The sequence below is a fragment of the Ixodes scapularis genome, unplaced genomic scaffold, assembly GCF_016920785.2.
Source record: "Ixodes scapularis isolate PalLabHiFi unplaced genomic scaffold, ASM1692078v2 PGA_scaffold4__175_contigs__length_147842914, whole genome shotgun sequence".
In the NCBI taxonomy this organism is placed as follows: Eukaryota; Metazoa; Arthropoda; class Arachnida; order Ixodida; family Ixodidae; genus Ixodes; species Ixodes scapularis.
Window position 1 is genome coordinate 109,699,347 of NW_024609879.1, and position 21,838 is coordinate 109,721,184.

General features: G+C 45.6%; 1 long non-coding RNA gene across 1 annotated transcript; it reads right to left on the bottom strand.

The window, feature by feature from the left end:
• Window positions 1-19,808: 19,808 nt before the first annotated feature.
• On the bottom strand, window positions 19,809-21,615 carry LOC121837714. Its single transcript, XR_006078317.1, has 3 exons — window positions 21,533-21,615; window positions 20,400-20,600; window positions 19,809-19,880 (listed from the first exon to the last, which is right to left on the bottom strand). It is a non-coding gene; the product is annotated as an uncharacterized LOC121837714 (long non-coding RNA).
• Window positions 21,616-21,838: the final 223 nt, after the last annotated feature.

Consider the following 21,838-nt stretch of genomic DNA (forward strand, 5'->3'; position numbering starts at 1 on the left):
CGTGACATGCCAGGGCACCGGTGCGATGACCCCAAGCTTTCAGCGTGCTTTTTAAGCACACCGTGGAACTTGGCATTCGCAAGGGATGATAAGTTTTGTCAAAACACTCATTGGCCAGAAAAGCGAATTCAAATATCCATGGACGAATAGACCGATCTCACTAAGGGTTTCACGCATGCGCAACGCCGCCATCACTGTAGTTTATAGGAGGCAGGCGCCAGTTCACGAGGCAGCTCGTGCCGCTCGTGCTCTGTTCGCGCAGGCCCTCAGCGGGGTTGTCGCGCGTGCAGAAAGACTACATCTCCCTCGATGCATGGCGGGAGCGGTGGCGTAATAAAACTGGCTGTGCAATCGGTCTATTGATTGCTGACGAGCGCATACATCCGAGCGACGCAGTTCTTGTGTCCAATGCGTGAGTTGGGGTCGGCTGATGTCATTTTGGCCTTTGTAGGCATTGTAAAGAGGATATTTGGAACCAAGCACACAAAACGGGCCCAACTACAGAAAATAAATATTACACACGTAAGAAATAAATACGTCTGTAACTTGTTAATTACAAAGACGAACACACCTTTGAGCATCTAAGTTTAATAGTATGTGTTGATGCATTGTTATAAAGCAGGACATTTTATATACGTCACTGGAGCAAACGCCAGTTTTTCACTTGAAAAACAAACCAAAAAACACTGCGATCAAATGCAAGCTATTGCAACGAAAGCAAGTTATATCAAAATCTTCAGAACTGCCAATTCGTAAAATTGGCGATTAGTAAAAAAGGTTAAAAACCGCAGGAGCTTCCTCGCTAACAAATGCTGTGATTATTCGGTGACCCAGGGCTGAAACAATTTCCCCTAGGCCCTACACGCGCCGTATGCCTTTCGTTATGATTCTCAGAAATTAAGACTTTCAAAGGAAGCTAGAAAAATGCGAAAATTTTATCCTAAAAGCTATGTGGAGCGCAAGTTCGTCTGCTTCTTTTTGCAGGGGTTGTGGTGACGTCCGAACGCCGAGATCTGAGTGGCTCCGATTGAAGGATAGTGGGTAGACCTAAAAGTAAGCTGCCTTGAGGCCTACCCACTATTCTTTATTCAGAACCAATCAGAGCTCGGCGTTCTGACGTCACCACAACCCCTACTAGAAGAAGCAGACGAACTTGCGCGTGCGCATATTGTAAAATCGTTATTAGTATGCTTGGGAGTTGTGTGAATATTTATACAGCGTGTAGTTGGTCAGCCATTTCAAAGTTGCGACGAGTCACTCGCTGTAGATGAGCAATTTAGCCAATGCAGTATAACCGCTAGCCTGGGGTCTATAGGTCTTTAATCTGCACCACGCAGTAGTTAAACACAACCGCAGGCCGGACGATGTTCATCCAGATCGAAACGGGCGGGGGTGGGGATCGAACCCAGGTTTCCTGATTGATTAGTACAAAACGTAAACATTGCAGGAGGGTGATTTCAGATAAGATCGACCAAAGGGTGGCTGGTCGACATTTTTAAATCAACTGATGTTTTTATATGACATTGTCTAGTGTCTGGTATAAACGAATCCACACTTAGTTTTGACCAGAAAAAAATTTGGAGACAAGAAAAATCGTAAGGCAGGGAGAGCTGGACAGTTGCAATAACGCGCACTGATGGAGGGGGCAAGTTTCAAAGTGAATAATTAAAACAATAAAATTAGGAGAATTTTAAAACTTTTTACAAACAAACTATGGGTACAACTTGCTTGTAATATAAAGTAATAGTATTTATTAAAATTTATTTAGTTTTCTAAAAATTGCCAAACATGCCTGCTCGAACGACAAATGGCAAACTTTGGAAATTTGTATCTCATAAAATAATTTAATCATTATTACATAACTTGCAGACATTATTTTACTAATATATGGCTATTATTGAAAAAATAAATAAGGTATCTGAGTGACACAATAGTTACAATATATTTAGGCAAACATGGGAAAAAAATCAAACAAAGAACAATTCCAATGCGAATAAAAAAAAAACACCACCTTCGATTTTTTTTAAATTTGGGTACCCTGTTATACTCTATTTCGGCATTCATTTCTATTAAAAACATGTTGCATCATTGAACTGTGAAAGAAGAAACAACTCCCCAAAGTAGGGTCCTTTTTCAAAGCCTACACTTATCAGTGTCCTATACAAGAAGTGACTCTGAGTTCCAGTTTCATGAAACTTGCACAAATCTTTTATATACATTTATTCAGATGAGGTCATTGATAAAAATAGCCATCGGTCACACAGTAAAAGGGAGGAGAAACTATATACAGCATTTTACATAAGCGTACAAAATGGTATCATATTAGAGACTAATGATTTGAGAAAAGATGATGCAGTGTGAAGTTGTACCTTCCGGTATATTTTACATCTAGAGTAAAATAAATAACTTTACTTCCACACACAAAAACAAAGATATAATAGTAAGATATTTAGGTTGGCTGTGTATTTACGATTACAAACAATTTCAGGTGACGGATGCCATAGTGCCTAACTGGAGCAGCTTCGATGCTCTCGGTGGATGAATGAATCGTGGCAAGCCGATATATTTTATCCGGCTCGAGGATAACATTTTGGGATTTTTTATAGTGATCAGATAAAAATTATTAGTAACCACCAACAAAAACAGTAGGTTAAATACCCCGTGAAAAAAAATGTGATAAATAAGATGTCCCTGCATTCAAAATGAGCCGTCCTTGGGAAATCAAATTCGGCACTTTACGCTAAGGTTTTCCTCGCTGTACCCATTTAATAAAGTTGCTTCCAAGCAGATCCGACTGTCCGTGCTACATATACGTCACAGGTCCCTTCTGTTGATGACTTGCTGAGCCGCCACGCGTGCCAAGACTGAATGCCAGGGAAGGCGCGCACCGTCAGCCACTCTTCTTTTTTTTGTTCACGATACCGAACAACCTCATTTTCGTCCAGATATACAAGATGCACGCCTTTCAGTTTCTTTGATAGAACGCTCACCATTGTCCTGGCCGTCTGAATTGCGCTTACTGAACGTTCTCTCAGGTTGTTCAGCGTGGCCTGGTGCTTCACGAGTCCGCCAACTCCGTCACATGCATTTTTCCCATGTCCAGATGCAGAAAATAACCACTGGGCTTGTGGGCAATCGTCCTTTGCAAATTGGTGAAGCTGGTAGCGATTCTTGAAATGACTGGCGGCGCCGTCACTTACGTACGTCACGTACGAGTATACCGCAACGTTGTCTTCAACCCACTCCTTCACTTTTTCTAGAGCCAAGCAAGCGTGAGCGGCGTCGTGACACTGGTCCTCACTGATGATGGCAAAGCTGTTTGTAGATTTTCTTGTCGTCACTACACATGTAAATATCGAAACTTGTTTTTTTTTCCAGTGATATGCTTGCACTTCGTCAGGAAGCACGATGGTCCAGTTTTCAGCAAAGTCAAAATGAAAGAGAATGCTCCTGCGTTGCATGCACTGTTTTTCATCGTAGATCGCTTTACCTTGCGTTTACCGGATATGGTTGTGAAGTAACCAACTTCCAACCGTCACTTGGATGACTTTTAGGAAAGTCTCAGGTTCCAAAGTTTTTTTCACAAGGTCGCCGGACTCCCATGTTGCAAGCACAATCTCTTCATCCTCCGGGATATCAAGTTCCTGGAGTGTAAGAAACTGGCCTTTTGGGCAGTGATCACAGTCTCCTTGAAGGCACAGTTCTGTTGCTGGGTCGCACAGAAATGCCGAGTTCATTTCACCAGTGTTGAATGTTGAGCCTGTAACGTTCTCTAGAGCGGCAATACAAAAATAATAATTGGCGCAGCGCACACAAACGCACACTTCCTGGTGTGGAATACATTGGACCCATGTAGGGCGCAACGAATAAAATTTCGTTAGCCCAACGCCGGAATCGGGATGCTTGTCTTTGTATATACGGAAGGCCTCTCGTATTGAGCGTGTCATGAAGCGCTTTGGCACGAACGTTTTCTCTCCGTTGAGCATGACAGAGATGACGTCCTTCTGGTTGGGACTTTGGCGCGAACATTGTAGCTCGTCTTTCGTGAAGTACTCTAGGGCAGCAGACAGGTTCTCAGGGCTCACCTTGCACCTCGTTTAAGGTTCCGGCTCATACCACACGCCATGCTTTTCCTTGAGTTTTCGGGATTTACTGATGAGGTACATTGAGGCCTGTGGAATCATCTTTTGAACCTCATTCTTCGTCAGTGTTGACGGCAGGAGTGTAAGCAGTTGACAACGTTCCCGGAGAGAGGTGGCGGTTTCAAAGGCCTGCCGAAAGTTGTCCACCCACTCAGTGCATGTGGAGCATGTTGGTTCGGACGACCCCGATGGTGCGTCCCTGTCGTACGCAATACGTAGCCTTGAGCGTATATTCTTGACAGCAACCTGCTCCAGTTCTGTCTGCTTTCTCTTGACATAGGCAGGCCTGTCCCGACTTCTTACGACGCTTGGTTGTCTCAGCGGCGACACATCTGTAGGTAGTATGCTGCGATTTAGATCTTCAATTGCTTCTTCAGCTGGCACAAATATGTCAGGGCACTGCTCTGAGCTTCGCATCGAGATCTCCTTAGTGATGTGCATGAAGCAATGGTAGCACAGGTAGTCCGTCGCACTCACTTTGGTGGAACAGTCAGGCGGAAGAATTTGCTTCAACGAGTTTAGGTCCAACTCGCCAACACTTCGAAAATTCCGCTGCTTTGGTATAGTCTTTTTGTGTTTGCAAAAGTAATCTGCACAAAACACTCGTTCGGAGCTCCAGGACGTCTTCATAATGTATACATAAATAATAGAAATTAAACCCCAACTGATGGCATATAATTGCCAAGTGAAAGAACTACTGGGTGCACAAGTGACAAGTCCGAGGCTGAGGAGCTCACTCACTGCAAACGTACATTTGAAAAGAGAGGTCACAACTGAGGCTGTCGGCAAAGCTTGATCCACGTCAAAGGAAGAAAGATGGAAAGACTCCAGACAAAACACTGTGGTCAGCGGCCTTCGAAAAAGACTTTCCGGAATCGCACTGTCGTCCCTCCACGCGCTGATATGAAAGCACCCGAGCTTCTACCACGTGGTTCATGACACAGCCTGAGCCATGTCGGCGACCGGTTCGCGAGGGGTTGGCGGTGGGGTTACGTAGATGGTCACTCGGATTAGCCCTTGCTGTACTGAGCTACCGCCTGCAGTGCCTTATCGCCGGCTGGTGTCAACAACGAGAACACACACACACTGTCTACACCAAAACTACAAGCGTTCACCGCACACGCGTCGCCGCCGCTTTTAAGCTTTTGTGAAATTGCTTTCTTTTGCCGCGGAGAACCGCCTTATCTTAACTACGCGCCTGAAATCCTTCCAGGCGGGCGTACACAATATCAAGCGTTTCGAGAAATGCCCGTGGAGTAGAACTATGGGAAAATTCGGAGCCCGCGATGTCGATATCGTCGCCGTTGTGTTAGTACGCCGTCGCGTACTGCAGTCCCCCGTTGGGGGAGGGGGGGGGGGGGGCGGTCTTACTACGATAACATGGCGACAGCGTTTACACTCTATGTATTTACGCGAGGCTCGAGTATTTGGGGATAATGCTGCCGGTTGGTGTGCCCCTTTGTGCCTGATATTATCGCCCGTGACGCCAGCGAGTGAGATGGCGACTGGCATGACTGCTCAGTAAACAGGCGTCGGCGGCCATGTTTTGCTGGTTGAAGCGAACCCCCTTGTCCTTGACAGCGAGCGGGGAAATGCGAAAAAAAGATTGTATCGGCCGTTTTGCCAGAACTAGCGACGAGTGTCGTCTGCGGTTTCCGGCAACTATTTTGCCATAATCGTGAGCTTAGCGAGGAAATGATTTTTGCTAGCCACAGAACACTACCACGCAGAAAGGGAATGCTTGAACATGTTTTTGTTCTGGATATGTATCAGGGATATATATGAGAGAGAGAGAGAGAGAGAGATGAAGGTAGAGCGGAAGAGGGAATAGCATATAGTGTCGCAGGAGAATAAAGTAAACAAAGTTCCTAGTGGCCGATGGCTGCATGATCTTTTCTCGGATCACTAGTTCGTAATATGATACCTCTTTGTACACAGAAGTTTCTCCTTAATTTAAGTGTGTGAACGATTTCTTTAGTTATCATTGGCCTCATCTGAATAAAAATATATAAAAGATGTGTGTTGGTTTCATGAAACTGGAACTCAGAGTCAGTTCTTGTATAAAACACTGCTAAGTGTAGGCTTTGAAAAAGGACCCTACTTTGGGGAGTTGTATCTTCTTTCTCAACAAAATGATGCAACATGTTTTTAATGGAAATGAATGCTGAAAAAGAGTATAACAGGTTACCTAAATTTAAAAAAAATCGAGAGTGGTGTTTTTTTTTTATTCGCATCGGAATTTTTCTTTGTTTGATTTTTTTTTCATGTTTGACTAAATATATCCTAACTATTGTATCACACAGATACCTTAGTTATTTTTTAAATATTAGCTATATATAAGTAGAATAATATCTGCAAATTATATCATAATGATTAAATTATTTCATGAGATACAGACCTCCAAATTTTGCCATTTGTCGTTCGAGCAGGCATGTTTGTTAATTTTTAGAAAAATAAATATATTTTAAATAAATACTATTACTTTATATTACAAGCAAGCTATACCCATAGTTTGCGCCTAAAACGTATTAGAGTTCTCCTAATGTTATCCCTTTAGTTATTCACTCTCAAACGGGCCCCCTCCATCAGTGCGCGTTAATGCAGCTGGCCACCACCTCATGCCTTACGATTTTTCCTGTCCCCAAGTATTTTTTCTAGTCAAAACTTAGTTTGGATTCGTTCATACCAGACACTAGACAATAACATATAAAAACATCAGTTGATTTGAAAATGTCGACTAGCCATCCTTTGGTCGATCTTATCTGAAATCACCCAGGAGCTTCCTCGCTAAAAGTTTGTGATCATACGGTTACCTGGGGCAAAAACAATTCCCCAAGGTCCAACATGCGACGCATAGATTTCGCAATGATTCTCACACACTCCAACGTTGAAATAAAGCTAAGCGAATGTGAAAATTGTATGCTAAATGTCTTATCGATCCTCAAACACATCCGGAAACCCGAGCACCGCTAAGGCGATATTACTGATGCTGTCGCATAGGTGCTAATATCCAGACCGATCTTGCACAGAAAGGGTATAAAGTATCATTCTTTCAGATCTTCAAGTTGTACCTACGTCAGAAAGCATGAAGAAGCCCTAAATTGTCGGCAAGCTGCGGCACATCACGACTCCACACACCGAACAAACTCGTATCCACCAGTTCTGGGCGCTGACATCTTACCGATGACATCACGGCTCTTGCGAGGTCACGTGACGAGTCGTCACTCAGTTGCTACGGAAACCGAGCCAGCTCGGCTCGTTGCTATGGTACCGCGTGTGACCAATCGCGGTGAGAGGCGGCACAGGGAAAAGCGTGGCGCTACTCTGGCAGATACGCTGCCACATCGAGTGGCTCTAGTCAGCACCAGCGGTTAAGCGGCACGAGCGCCGCGACGGCAGAAATCGCGCCGCTTTAGGGCCAAAATCGCTGCATGTCAGCCATTGACGGCCGCTTCACGAGAGCGCGCGCTCGGCCGCTGCTCTCTCGTGTTAGGCGTTGCCGGAGGGAGGACTTGGGGTAAGGAGGGGGGTCGGGGTGATTTCGGCCGCTTCTGTGCCGGTTTACTAGAACAGCGCCTCAGCTGAGACTGGGTGAAAGAAAGCACTGAAAAGGCTGGGGTGCGCGAGCGTCTTCAAACGCGGTTTGAGTCCCGCTCAGCTTGTGCGCTGGCTTTGGCAGTGGTTTCGTTCCTCAGTCTCAGCTGAGACGCTGTTTCTAGCCAAGTCGGCCCTGCTCCTCTCGTCGCCGATGAACATGGCGCCGCCTGAGGCATCTACATCGTCGGCGGCCACAACATCGGTAGTAGCGAAAGGCGGCTTTTTATGCCAGTACACTGCAGACGAACTAAGCTAGCCGAAGAACGACATTGATGCTGCTTTCACCTTCACATATGATAAGAAGTGCTTAGGTGTCCTCAAATATTTATGTTTTTCAGTTGATTTTTGCCGCATGCACGAATTTTGTTTTTTGGATATTAAAAACTTCATAGGCGATGGATGAACTGAAATCCGCCAGTTCAATCGCCCAAGTTGTTGTATGTAGCAATTTAAAATTTTCTCGCTTTTTTACGATTACCGTATTTTCCGGGCTATAGTCCGCGGACTATACATGTTTAAAAGTTGAAATTTCTGGCTGTGCGGACTATTTACGCGTGCGGACTATACAGGAATTATGTTTTTCAAGATCGTTTATTATGACGAGACGGGACGGATTTTGTGAATAAAAGAGTATGTTATTGATAATTTATGTATATTATAGGCTTTTTTTGTGAGCTAAGAAATTATACATATGTCAAGGTGTGCCGCGTATGAAAAGAATTTCGTGTCGACTAAGCACCAGGTGCGGACTATGCACTGGGTGCACGGACTATGCAGCGGGTGCGGACTATCTAAGAAAAAACTTTCATTTGTGACCCCAAATTTGCCTCTGCGGACTATACACCGGGTGCGGACTATAGTCCGGAAAATACGGTATACACAAGCGACACAGGTGTCCTGATAACCACCTTTCTTATTTCCAAGACAAAATTACACTACTCGCACCCTTTCCCCCAAGTCCACGAACCATCTAACGAATAACTGTTATTTTTTTAAGACACGAACCCGAAAACCTGCGAACGCGCTAAAAAAACAAAAAGCAAAAATATTTATTTTAATACTTTATTTTCAACCCAGGACTTCTGGGCTCAATCCCAACTTCTGCCCGTTCCGATCTACACGAGCATCGTACCGGCGCAAGTTTGTGTAGTTATTACCACTCTCTGTCGCACGTTAGAAACCCCATACTGTCGGTCGTACACTGCGCTGGCTAAACTTATTCACCAGCAGCAAAAATATCAGGCGCCCTTTAGTGCAGTACTAACTCCCCATTGTATTAGCTGCCATACAACAAATGAGTGCCCAAGACGAGTACGCGCATACTGACTTGTCTAATCAGTGCAGACGCGATTAATGGTCGGCAGCACTATATTAATCATCTCGTATACTCTTACAGGCAAGACTAAAAACTTGATCCTCGCATGCGACGAACGTGCTACTTCCGCTACGGAAACATTCTTAAATTTGTTTTTCACTCTAATCGGTGCTTGGAAGATTACCGACTGTTTACACGAAGGAAGCTCTGGATTGTGATTAATGGGATCTTACAGTGTCTCCCGAAGAAGTACGTGATGCTCGGCGTTGCACTGGAATTAGTTCTGTGCTTTTTCCTGTACCAGATCGTCGTTAATAATAGACTCCAGCGTGCTCACACCTTTCGAGGAAATCCCGAGGAAAAATTCGGTAGATAGATAATGCGTTATGAAGTTATAACTCGGGTTCCGTGTTTTCCGGGATTATTTATTCCAAATTCAAGGAGTTTTCTTCTTTTTTTTTGTGTTGGTGTGAGAGGGTGGGTCTTTCTTTCCCACAGGCTTTGTGTTTCTTGTGTGAATTGATTATAATTTAACCAATTTACAAAAAGCAAAACGGTAAATGGAAAACCCCCGAATTCGAAGGGATAAACACTGAAAACACGTGACCCTAGTTTTTAAGAAACGTTCATAACACCATAGATTAGTGTTACCTTTTTCGTGCACGCCTTTTGAGGAAGTGCCGCGCAGAAATTTGTTATAATAATGATAGACTTTATTCAGGCAAATGTCTAGGAGGAGGAAGCAAAACGCGGTTTGAATAGCCTGACGAGGTTCCCACCCCGTATACAGTCCACCAGCAGAAGATACAGGGAAAACATACCAAAGAATCAGCTCCATTACACATAGAAACAGTGGATGAAAAAAAAAAATAATCGGTCTGGAAAACAAAAACATACACGTTATAACCTGACTTGCATATTGCAAAAAGGTTGAAGCTACCGTTTCCCCCGAACGGCGGAAAGTGGTTTAAATGAACCACGCACGCTAAAACACCAGTGGGCTGTTTCTTTTCTCGCAGTTCGTGAAACCCAGAGATCATGGCATCCACGCTTTTGGGTGCAGGAATTAACCTGCGTTACTACAACCACTGGCTATTTGGCGCAAGCCACTGCCGATTGGAAGGCATTCATCATTATGCCTCCATCTATCCATCCATTCATACATTTGTGGGTTGGCAGTGATCAAATGGCGTGGTGTGCCCTGTCATGTTATTAGAACTCGGCGATTTTCGTCGAGTTAAAAGATCATACCGACATATTCGTCGGTGCACAACTCACGCCGATCGGTTGACGCAGTTCTCCATCGTCGTCTCATCTGGTGGTGTGCCTGAATTTGAGTGTTTTCCGCTGCTACATTATATGGGCCGCGTCTGCAATACGAGCTGCCAAGGCGATGTCCGAGCGTCGACCCTCTCCCCTAGCGTGCAAAGAAATCAAAGCATCGAGCTTTTTTTCTGCCGTTCAGTTCCTTAGCAAGTTACGTAAAAACCTCCTCAAGCGAATCAGAACGCTAAAAATACGAAAGCAAGAGAAACCTACTGCCCTATTGCGAGCGAAGCAGAACAAGATAGAAAAATCAAATGCCGCTTTCTAATGGAATGAAAGAAAGGCATGCTGCTTTTGTTTTAATATGTTGGTGTGTGCATCAGAACTTCTTGTTAAATAAATTGTGCTTTAAAAGTTTAAATTTACAGAAACGCTTTATTGCCCATGTTTTTTTTCCTCATTGGACGGATTGATTGATAAGTGAACGTACAATGTTTACGAATGCATGTTGAAATCGGTAATTGTTTTTTTCATGCTATGGCGGTCTAAAACAACAAAATGTATGTATATATATATATATATATATATATATATATATATATATATATATATACCGGGTGTTTATTTTAATTCGAACAGATGTATTTTAAGAAAGCCGTGAAAGTTACACTTATGCTGCTTGTGGAGGTGAGTTATACGCCCAGGGGGACATATTATAGGGGGCTAATCGTAACGATCAGTTGGCTAATTTACTAAAATTCGATAATTAACTTTTTAATTAATGAAAATAGACATATGGTTCCAATTAGAAACTTGCTCGGCGTCATCGAAAATCACTAAATCAGTCATTTTCAGAAAGACTTTGAGCGCGTGAGAAGCGTAGCAATGCACTAAAATTGCAACTCGTGCAGCAGGTACAAAGCTAGCGGTTGGGGTAAGGCGCCCCGCACGATTTTTCCGTCTCTTATCTAGCCCCAGCCTTGTAGCTGCTCCACGAGTCATAACTGTAGCGCACTACTATGCTTCTCACGCGCTCAAAGTCTTTCTGAAGATAACTGATTTAGTGGTTTTCGGTGACGCTGTGCAAGTTTCTAATTGGAACTAAATGTCTATTTTCATTAATTAAAAAGTTAATTAACGAATTTTAATTAATTAGCCACCTAAGCGTTACGATTAGCCCCCTATAGTATGTCCCCCTGGCCGTATAACTCACCTGCACAAACCGTATCAGTGCATCTTTTACGGATTTTTTAAAATGAATTTGTTCGAATTAAAAATGAACACCCGGTATACATATATTACGCTAGTTTCTTTATTCGCCTATTTTCCTCGCCATGTGATAACGCAAGCTGGCGCCTTTGCACCCGATCCACTCCGGTGGAATCCGCCATTCATTTCACACGCTCTTTTTCGAGTTGTTCGCTCTCTTACATTTTATGCTCTCTCGCTTGCACCGCACGTATGAGTCCCATTTGGCTTCGACCGAAACACAATGCGATTTGGTTCGTAATGGATCACAATAATAAAGTCGGAAAGCTTACCGAGTGGAGACTAAATTAAAAACAGGCGGCCGTCGCTTTCAGAATTCGAACACCTGAATTTTACGTGCTTCGGGACAATAAAGTGCCTCCGACCGGTGCCAATTTCAGCGTTTGTCATGCGCACATACAACAAAACGCGTGCAAAAGAAAAAAAAAAAAAACGCGTTGCGTTGCGCCGTTTGGGGGTTTAACCGTAGCAACCGTGTTCGCTGACACTGTTACGTGGGAACGTGCCGTTCGCGACCGTACCCCTGTCAGCGCTTGGCGGCGCCACGCAGACTGCTCATACGTTGTACACAAAAAAAAAAAAAATTCTAAAGTTAGTAGAGAGTCTTGAGGGAACCGTTTTTGCGCCTCCGATACCGTACGATGAGCTCTCCGGTACGAACCGCGCATGCGCAACCAGAGAAGACTCCTATATTCGCAGTAGCCGTATCGGATGTGCAAAAAAGTTCCCTAAAACTCCCTAGTGTCTGAGGCGGGTGTCTTCCTTGCACGACGGTTCTGAAACACTGGCCATACAAAACGTCTCGGCAGACATGTTTGCACCTCACATATGTACGAAGCAAACATGCTTTCGAACATGCTTATCAAACGTGATCGTATATACTTCGGTCATCATGTCGGCAGCAACTTGATGACAGGCGGCGATTTTATGGCGTCGGCTTTGCGCGCTTTTCAGAACAGTGGAGACTGGCATGCTATAGGCCGCGAATGGAGAGTTTTTCCAATAGGCACCCCCGACGTCTATTTGGGTCTCCCGAAAAACAGTTTAAAGGAGTACTGCGCATGTGCCAGAACTCTGCGCTTGCGCAGTGATATTATGGTGCCCGAAGCGCGTCTCCGATCTCGGTACTTTTAACGCCCTATATATATATGGAGGTCCAAGTCACCAGGCTCGATCTAAAATGGACCGTAAAAATCGACGCCTGCACGTAGCAATCTAAACTTTTTCGTCAAAGGTGAAATTCACAGGTCGGTTTTTCTTGTAAAACTGCAATGCGTAGCTCTCTTTCTGTAAAAAATAAGGCCAAGAAACTTGCAGGGTCTACGGCGGGCAGCAACGCAGACGACAGGGGCCGAGTAGCGGGGTGTGTTTGGCGTCCGTATTGATGGATGGCGCTACCTCGTTATCACGACGGTTCGCAACCACCGTGGTTTATTAAAATGAATATAATCTTTTTAAAATGTACCTTGGGTTAAAAAATAAAGGCGAACAATACAAGGAAAAATTATAGTAAAAAAAAAAAACGTCTGCATAACGGCGGCGTTTTAGCTGCCAACGGATTTCGCCTGCGTGTCGTCTGCTATCTTTCGCTGGTTGACTCAACCTTCAGACGCTGCTCCCGACGCCATCTATCAATAGGAACTTTAAACACACATCGCTAGTGGACTTGGTCGTCGGGGTCGCCGCCCGCCGTAGACCCTGGCAAGTTTCTTGGCCCTAATTTTTACAGAAAGAGAACTACGCTTTGTAATATTACAAGAAAAAACCGACCTGTGAAATACACCTTTGACGAAAAGTTTAGATGGCTACGTGCGGGCGTCGATTTTTACGGTCCATTTTAGGTCGAGCCTTGTGACTTGAACCACCCTATATATCCCACCAATACACGTGAAAAAGTGGTTCCGATGCGGCAACAGATGACGTCACAAAAGCGGAAGGCTCCCGCTGTCGCGGATGTCGCTATTCCGGCGGAATTGGCTCGTAGAAAGAGCTGGCGAAAAAACATGGGCGATCGCGAGTGTCGCTGTTGTCCCGGCGTCCCAACTTCTGGCTGCCGAAGCTTCGGTGTGTAGTAACGAGAGAGAGATGGCGCCACCTCTCTCTCTGGGATGCCGCGGTCTGAACACGAGCGCGGAGCGCGCGACATAAAGATCATTACAAGTTTTTCGCTCAGTTCTCCTCTCAACGTCACCGGTACCTCTTCCTTGACCACAAAGAACTCCTCCTGGACCGTTCTGGCTCCATTCGACACTGTCAGTGTTGTTCTCCCACATGACTTTCTCTTGTGGCCAAAAAACGATGACAGTGTGGTGTCGCACTTCCGGACTTTCTTGTTTGATATTAGACGGAGCAGTCTCTCTGGGATGACTGAGCAATTAGCCCCGGTGTCGAGCTTGCAACGTATGCTATTTTTTTCTATTGTGACTGTCTCGCTCCATCGGTCTTCTTTCCCTCTCTTATCTACGGTTAAATGGCACAGCAGATAATCTTCATCCCTGTCGTTCGTATCCTCGCGCTCTACTTGTCGTACTTTGGGATCAAATGTTTGTCCTTTTTTCGACTGGCGTCGCTGACGGCTTTCTGATGTCTGGGTCCCACTCTTGCAGCATTTTGCAAAATGGCCTAGCTCGCCACAACAAAGGCACTGTTTTCCAGCAGCTGGGCACGTGCTCGCGCGATGCCGCAACAGTGGCACGTGGCTTGGTCCGCTCTTCTGAGCACCTTTACTGCCAGTGGGTCCTGGTGTCGCTCGTCTTTTCCACGGATTTCGTAGAACTGTTCTACAGTTCGTTCCCTTGTTCGGCATATCTCCAGGACTTTGTCAAAGATAGGATTGTCGTTAATCAGTTTCTGCTGTATCTGTCGGTCTTTAGATCCGAGTATTATTCGGCTTCGTAGCGAACGCTCTTCGACGTCACCGTATTTGCCGTTGCGCAGAAGCACCCTCAGTTCCGTCAACCACTCATCAAACTTCTCACCTTATTTTTGAAATCTTTTCCCAAAGATCAATTCGTGGTACGTGAGGTTGATCGCTGGCTTCATTTGCGCCGCGAACTTATTCTTCAGGACCTTTAGTTTCTCTCTGTCTTCCTCGTTATCGAATGTGAAGGTAGTGCAAATTCGCCTACCTTCTTCTCCGATGCAGACTAGAGGTGCTTCTGCTTGCACCTTGTCAGGTTGGTCGATGAGATGCGTTGCTACCGCAAACAGCTCGAATTCCATAAGCCACCTCTTCCATGCGTTCCAGGGTTCGCTTGCCAGGTCTAGCGGTTTCGGCGGCGGCAGCAGGCTCGTCATGGTGGTCGCTGTTCGCTCACTTCAGCGTTCTTCGCGGTCGCCACTTTCTCCAGGCCTACTGTCCAGCGTTGCTTCGTTTCCTTGAACCTATACAACCTGATTGGGCTTAAATCGCTGCCACCATGTAGGAAGCAACACGCATCAGCCAGCATGGAAATTCGAACGAATGATCTTTATGTCGCGCGCTCCGCGCTCGTGTTCAGACCGTGGCATTCCAGAGAAATAGGTGGCGCCATCTCTCGCTGGGTACTACATAAAGACATAAAGATCATTCGTTCGAATCTCCATGCTGGCTGATGCGTGTTGCTTCCTACACGGTGGACTGTCACAGCGGAGAGTGAGCTGTAGCAGAACAGCGCGTCAGCCACATACATCACCGTTGCTGGGACATCGCCAGGGTCGCGACCGACGGCAGCACGACGTCATCAAGCGGATATCTAGGGACCACTTTGTTTTTCGTTTCTGTTTTTTTTGACGAGGTAAACACAAGTCGGAGAGGCATTTCAGGCACCATGGTGTTACAAAACCTACCTAGCTACCAATATCCAAAGTACAAGGCGAAAAAACAGAAAGCAAGCCCAACCTCAACCACTGGACGGCAGAAGGAAGCTTCTTTAGAGACCAACGACATGGTAACATCTTCCCTAAAACAGCAAATGCACCCGCTGCCTAACAGCCGAATTCATAAACGGGCCTCGACTCGAACTCAACTCAAACTCGACTCGAAACTCCACTCGAGGCCGGTTTTGCGCTTCATAAACCGGCCTCCACTCCAAACGCTCCTCGACTCGAGGAAATACTCGACTCTTTCCTCGAGAATCTCAAGGTAGCTCTGTCGCTTCCTCGAGCCGCTCCTCGACTTGAGTTTGGGGTGTCATGGCGGCCGGCGAGTCGTTCGCGGAGTTCGTGCACCTCGTTTTAAGCGCAGAAGAGATCCTCTACGACGACGCAGGCGACGGCGAATCGAGACGTGTGACGAGACGAAGTTTCAGAGAACGCCTGAACCCGCTGGAACACTTCAGTGACCGCGGATTTCCTGTGCAGTGCCGTTTCACGAAGGCGACCGGCGAGCACTCTGCTGTCTCTGCCAGGAGCGCGAGTACTCAGGGCCTGCCGCCCTCAACGATGCTGCAGCTCCTCGTTGCTTTGAGCTTTTATGGTACCAGGACGTTCCAAGTTGTTACGGGAACCATGTGAACATGCCGCAGCCGACTGTGTGCCGGATCGCGGAGCGAGCTTCGCGGCTCCTCGCACGGACCATTTTCACCCGCTCGGTGAAGCTCCTGCAGGGCGCAGCGAACTTTAATGCGTTCGTGCGGGGCTGCTGCGAAATGAAGTTTCCAGGGGCGACTGGGTGCATTGATAAGAGGACCCGGCGGTCCCGATGTGGAAGTGTTCTCGAAACAGAAATGGATACTTCTCCATCAACGTGCAGGTAAGTTCACCCCTGTTTTTTGCGTTACGAGTGCCAAACTTAATAAATCAAACTGTACGCTGAGATGCGATATCGTAGGTCTAAACTCTGACGTACGATATCAATCAAAACTTTAAAACAAATCTGTATCCGGCGACAGTTTGCACGACCGAGCGTGAACGTACTCCCGTTCTTATGAAGAAAAAAAAAGTCATTAACCGGTTACAGACTCTTGTGAGAGCACAGAAATACGTTAAAATAAAACGAACTCCCGATCGGGTTACCGAGCACAATGATAGTAGCGGCCCGAGCGCACCCTTCTTGCAAGAATGATCATGACCAAAGAACATTTCCAGTGAATGTGGGATGAGACGATGTGTGTTGCAACACAGTCTCATCCCAGATCAACCTTTTTGATCGTCAGATTCTCAGACATCAAAACTTAAAATAAAATTAAAATTGAAAATGATGATCGAATGTTTACTTTTTACATACACATGGAAGCATTCATTTGGTGGCATTCACTAAGTTGTCTGTGCAATTGGTAACTACAAGTCCCATATGTAAACAGTTTTTGTGTCTGCATGTGCTTGTGTCGTGTAAACCAAACTGCACGGCGAACACCCACTGCTCAATAACATTTGTTGTTCATTGAGGTTGGTTGTTTGTTGGTTCTTGGCATTTGTTGCTGAAATCAGACCGCGGCTTACGAGTCCACAGAAATATACAATAATGTAGGCAACATACGCCGAGACCACACCATTCGCAGGTTGACATCCTTCGGCAAGCAGCAGAGTTGTCTGAAAATACAACTAGTACCAAAGTCCATATCGTACAGCATACCACCCGGACCGGACTGATGCCTGCAGCTGTCTAAAAGAGACTTTCTGAAGCTCAAGATGTGCGCGAAGGGACATTATCCATTCACGACAAAAAGCTGTGTGTGTACATCTGAAGAAAAGTGTTATCATACACAGCACTTTCTATCGAAAACAGTAGTCTGAGCATTAATCGGACATACACTACTCCACAAACTAGTCCCACATTTTCTATTCAAAAATAATTGTGCTGTATTGTTCTTCATTTTTGTCTTGTGTAGGTACCAAAAGGCCCACTTCTGGACTAGGAACTCAGTGCAGCGGGCCTAGGCAGTTTCCGTGCCTCGACATGTGCTAGCAGCACAAGCCTGAATGGTCAGCTGTGATGATCACTGGTGGACTTGCACTGCAAAACTTGGCCCACCTGCAGAACGAGCCACTTCCCGCTCCAACAGTCCCACCCCCCACTGACGAAGCTGAAGGCAGTCTCATCTCCCATCGACTCCAGACCCCGTGGACACATTCAACGGGGCATGGCTGCGGGCTCAACTCGTTGTGTGGTGTTTCCAGTAGGAACTGAATGCAGAGCATGTCCTTTTTAGCTTAGGTCACCGAAGAATCAAGTCACTGGCCATGTTAAAGCTCAAAATGCAATCGGGCCAGAAACAAATCAACCTTATACTATGGCCACACACTTTCTTATTTGAACCGAAACGAATCCGCCGGTTTCTCAGCTAGTTGGTCACCACAAATTGTTGCAATGTCTTTGTTCTACTCAGGTTCCCGCTGGACAACAGTGTTTGAAACTATGCTGGTGGTTGCTGTTTTATCAATCTTCCAAAAAAAGCAAGACCAACTTGCCCTCTTTGTTGTGGAAACATTTTGCTCGAGAACAATTCAATATTTGTCATCACACAAAGCAGGGGGGTAGCAGGATACAAAGAAAGTGAGAAGCTTCAGGTAATTACATTAAAATAACCCAAAATTTTGCCATGTTCAGACTCGAGACTTTTCAGCGAGCTGTTCAGTCCACAATTCTTCGAAATAAACTTATACATGAGAATGTCTGAATGATGTCTTGCAGCTGTGACCCCACATGAAGAGCTTTCGGTTAGAATAAATATTACAATAGCGCAGCAATTCCTTGTGAGGACACCTTCAGATGTTAGGCAGTCAAGGGTGTCCTACATAACAGTTACTTACACAAGCATGCAAGGCCCATGCACTCAAACTGATGGCATCACACTACGTATCACTGAATGCGAGCATGAATGAGGTGAGCACCGTACCAGGGTTTAGCTGGAACCGCTGCTCAATTACAGTGTCACTGTGTGGTCAGCTGCAAACTTGGGCCCAATTGCTACGTCGGCACTGTAGTAGTGTGCAGTGAAAAGGCAGCGAAGTCAAGTTTGGGGGTTTTACGTGCCAAACCAACGACGGGCATCTGGCACGCCCCAGCAGAGAACTGAGGATTAATTTTGACCACCTGGGGATCTTTGGACAAGCAACCAAAACCTCTGTGACACGGCGCCACCTCCGCAATGAAAAGGCAGTGGGCAAGCCTCGTCAATGTGGTGTCGACATTACTCTGGTAGGCGGTGCAAGTTCATAGAGGATTGCGAGGCACAAACCCCTGGACAGGAAATGAGACGTCTTAACTCAATGAAAACTATGGCAAAACACTGTGACAACAGCATTTAATGAGCGAGGCTGCACATGGGCTACACAATAATAAAAGAGACATTACATAAATAACAGTGGCAATGTTTAGGAAACACCTGGCTGTAAATTCAAACAGATTTCTAATTTCCATCAAGGGGATCGGTGGTCGACTGCATTAACGGATCACAGCTTGGAGCACGTGGAGTGAAAGCTCGCACAGCTGAACATAGGAATCTTGAGTTCAATCTTTGCCTCTGCCTGTATCGATGTGGATGAACATTGTAACAGCATGCGGTTGTGTATCACTACTGTGATTTAAATTAAAAGACCCCAGGATAGCTGTGGTACGACAGTGGCTGAATATCTCGTCTACAGTGGAGATAAGTTGCTCACTGGGGCTGACTAACTTCCCATTGTCTAAACATACAAACAATGTAATTAGTAAGAAAAAAATACTCGGTTACTTTTTAAGTTTTAAAAGAATAAGTTTAAAGCTGACGTAACTGCTCTTTTGCATAAAATGTTCACTACAAATAGCCAATCGAGAAACAAGTTAAAAAAAATGCTAGGCTTTACAGAACAAGATACGGTCAATACTTGTAACAACTTCAGGTCAGGGATAAAATGAAGCAAGTTACAGACTTTAATAAAGCATTCTTAAACACAAAAGAGAATGTAAAACATTGTAATTACTAAAGAGGAAGATGAAACAAATCGAATAAATCAGCCTACTGTTGTGGCTGGGCCCCGAGAACAAGCAGCTGCTTGTTCTCGGGGCCCAGCCACAACAGTAGGCTGATTTATTCGTTGTTGCAGTATGATTAGTTTGTTGAGCTGAAGCAGCTCAAGCTCGAACCAGCTTGTTACGCTGCTGCTGATGGAAAACCTGGGCCTGCGTCTGTTAATAGGCAACCTGACACTGACGTAGCTCCACCTGCAGCGGGTGCAGCTCCTCCAGTTGGTGCGGCCTTTAGTTGTCTTCACTCGGACAACCTCACGTGGCGGCTGAGGGGGTAGAGGAGGCGGGGGCTTGGTTGGTGGCGCAGCAACCACAACCTCCATGATGCCACCCCAGTCCAGAAGCGGTGAGGCAGGTGAATCTAGGCAAGCACAACACATTGACGCCGAGTGTTACAGGCACGGTGAAGACACCGGAGAACTGGTAGAAACTCGCAACGACCTCATTACAGAAATGTTAAATGCCAACTGTTGGTAAACATGAAAGAGTTCCTTTCTTGTTCTGACCCTTTCCTTTCCGTGATACTGTCAGTAGCGGCACGGCAGACTCCAAATGGTGATACCGTCAAAAGAAACAGCGCTGTTATCTCGGACCTTCTGGGTCCCCGGGCACACGTGTGGTGTATTCGTCATTAAACATGTCATTATCCAGACCCAAGGAATTTACTGTGTTCCTACGTGGCACCCCTAACAAGTCGCATTCGTGAAAATGTGGCTCATTGTCACAGTTTCTAGCGTTCGTAGAAGACAATATGCCAAAATCGAAATAATAAACGGAAGGGTATAGACAGATTTTTTTTATAAATAAACATTGGAAGCTGTGTGATCAAGTAGCAACTAACCATCATGGGTACGTAGCAAATGCAATCGAAAACTTTTACCAGGCATCATGCCAGTCGTCATGCTCGTTCACTGTGGCTTCGGGAATGGCGGCTGGCAGCATTGAGAGCACCGGCCAACCAGCGCGGGCGCTGGCACTGTTGTACGGGCTTGGCAGCCGCATTGCCATGTGGGACACCAGTGCCCCCACAAGATGGAGGGACGGGCTCATTGTTCAGCGGGTGCGACACCAGTGCACCCTCCTACAATGAAAGGCCGAAGAATATCCTGTGATAGCATCCATGAGTTGAGATGTACAGAGCACAATGCGGAAAGAAAAACAAATCATACTACAACTTATGCGGTACAATTTGTTGTTCGACACTTAACTGCAAGAAATAAATGCTTAACAAGTGATGTCATACCTGTGCTGTTTCTTGATATGCATGGAAAATACTGGAGTAGCTTAATATGATCATCGACAACAGTCATATTGTAGACACACAACTTTTCAAATCAATAATTATACTTCTACCCATATTAAATTTGTGCCAGCTTAATCATGCCAGTACAATGCTCTGGTTAACCTCTCAAATAAATGACAATGGTTGCACACTAACATGGACACCTGAAAAAAGACATCTGTCAACAACTGGACTCCAGCACGTCTCATGTTCACATAATGGCATTTCTTAGGAGGTTACAATTAAGAAATGAGAGCTGATAGCCAATTAAACCAGCACAAGATTTTTTTTTCTTCAAAAGATTAGCACACAAGGAGATGAGGTGCTAGGTATAATTGACACAGTCGAAACTCCTACTTAGCCTAACTTCTACGTGCACTAGTGTCAGTTTCGTGCGTCGCGTTTTTCTTTATACGTCCAGGTTGCCTCTCTAATCTCAAGAAAGGGGCCGGAGGCTAAGGTAGTGTGGCGCAACCAGAACGTTCGCAGCGTAATTTTCGCTTGGATATAGCACAAGACGCAAAGTAAGTTGTCGATGTCGGCACAAGAATCACCAAAGATAGCGAGAATTCACCGTCACTGCCCACCTACGGCCTCGACAGTAACGTGCTTGACTAGCTGGAGGTGGCCACAGCAAAGTCCCTTGCAGAGTATTTAGTACACACGTCCTGTCATGTGATTTTGCGAACCCTTTGCGTTATTCTGCCCGAATATAGAAATTGCTTACACACCTGTTGCGTGGATGCCCTGATTCTTCTCGGAGTGTTTTCTTCCACTTGGGTTTACCGTTGTCCCAACACTCCTGGGCGGACATGCGGCTGGCGCTTATACTTGGTGCAGACTCTTCTACGCGTCAATTTTAGCTTCTTTCGGAGAGTTGTTAGTAGAACGACGAAGCTCCCCTCCTTCGTGGAACCACTCGCCCCTTGTCACCTTCGTTGAACGACATCGTTGTAGGGCAAGGCACTCTAGTAGGACTCTGAAGAAAGAGGAAGGGTGAAAATACTCGTCCTAGGCGGTGACAGCGAAGCAGATAA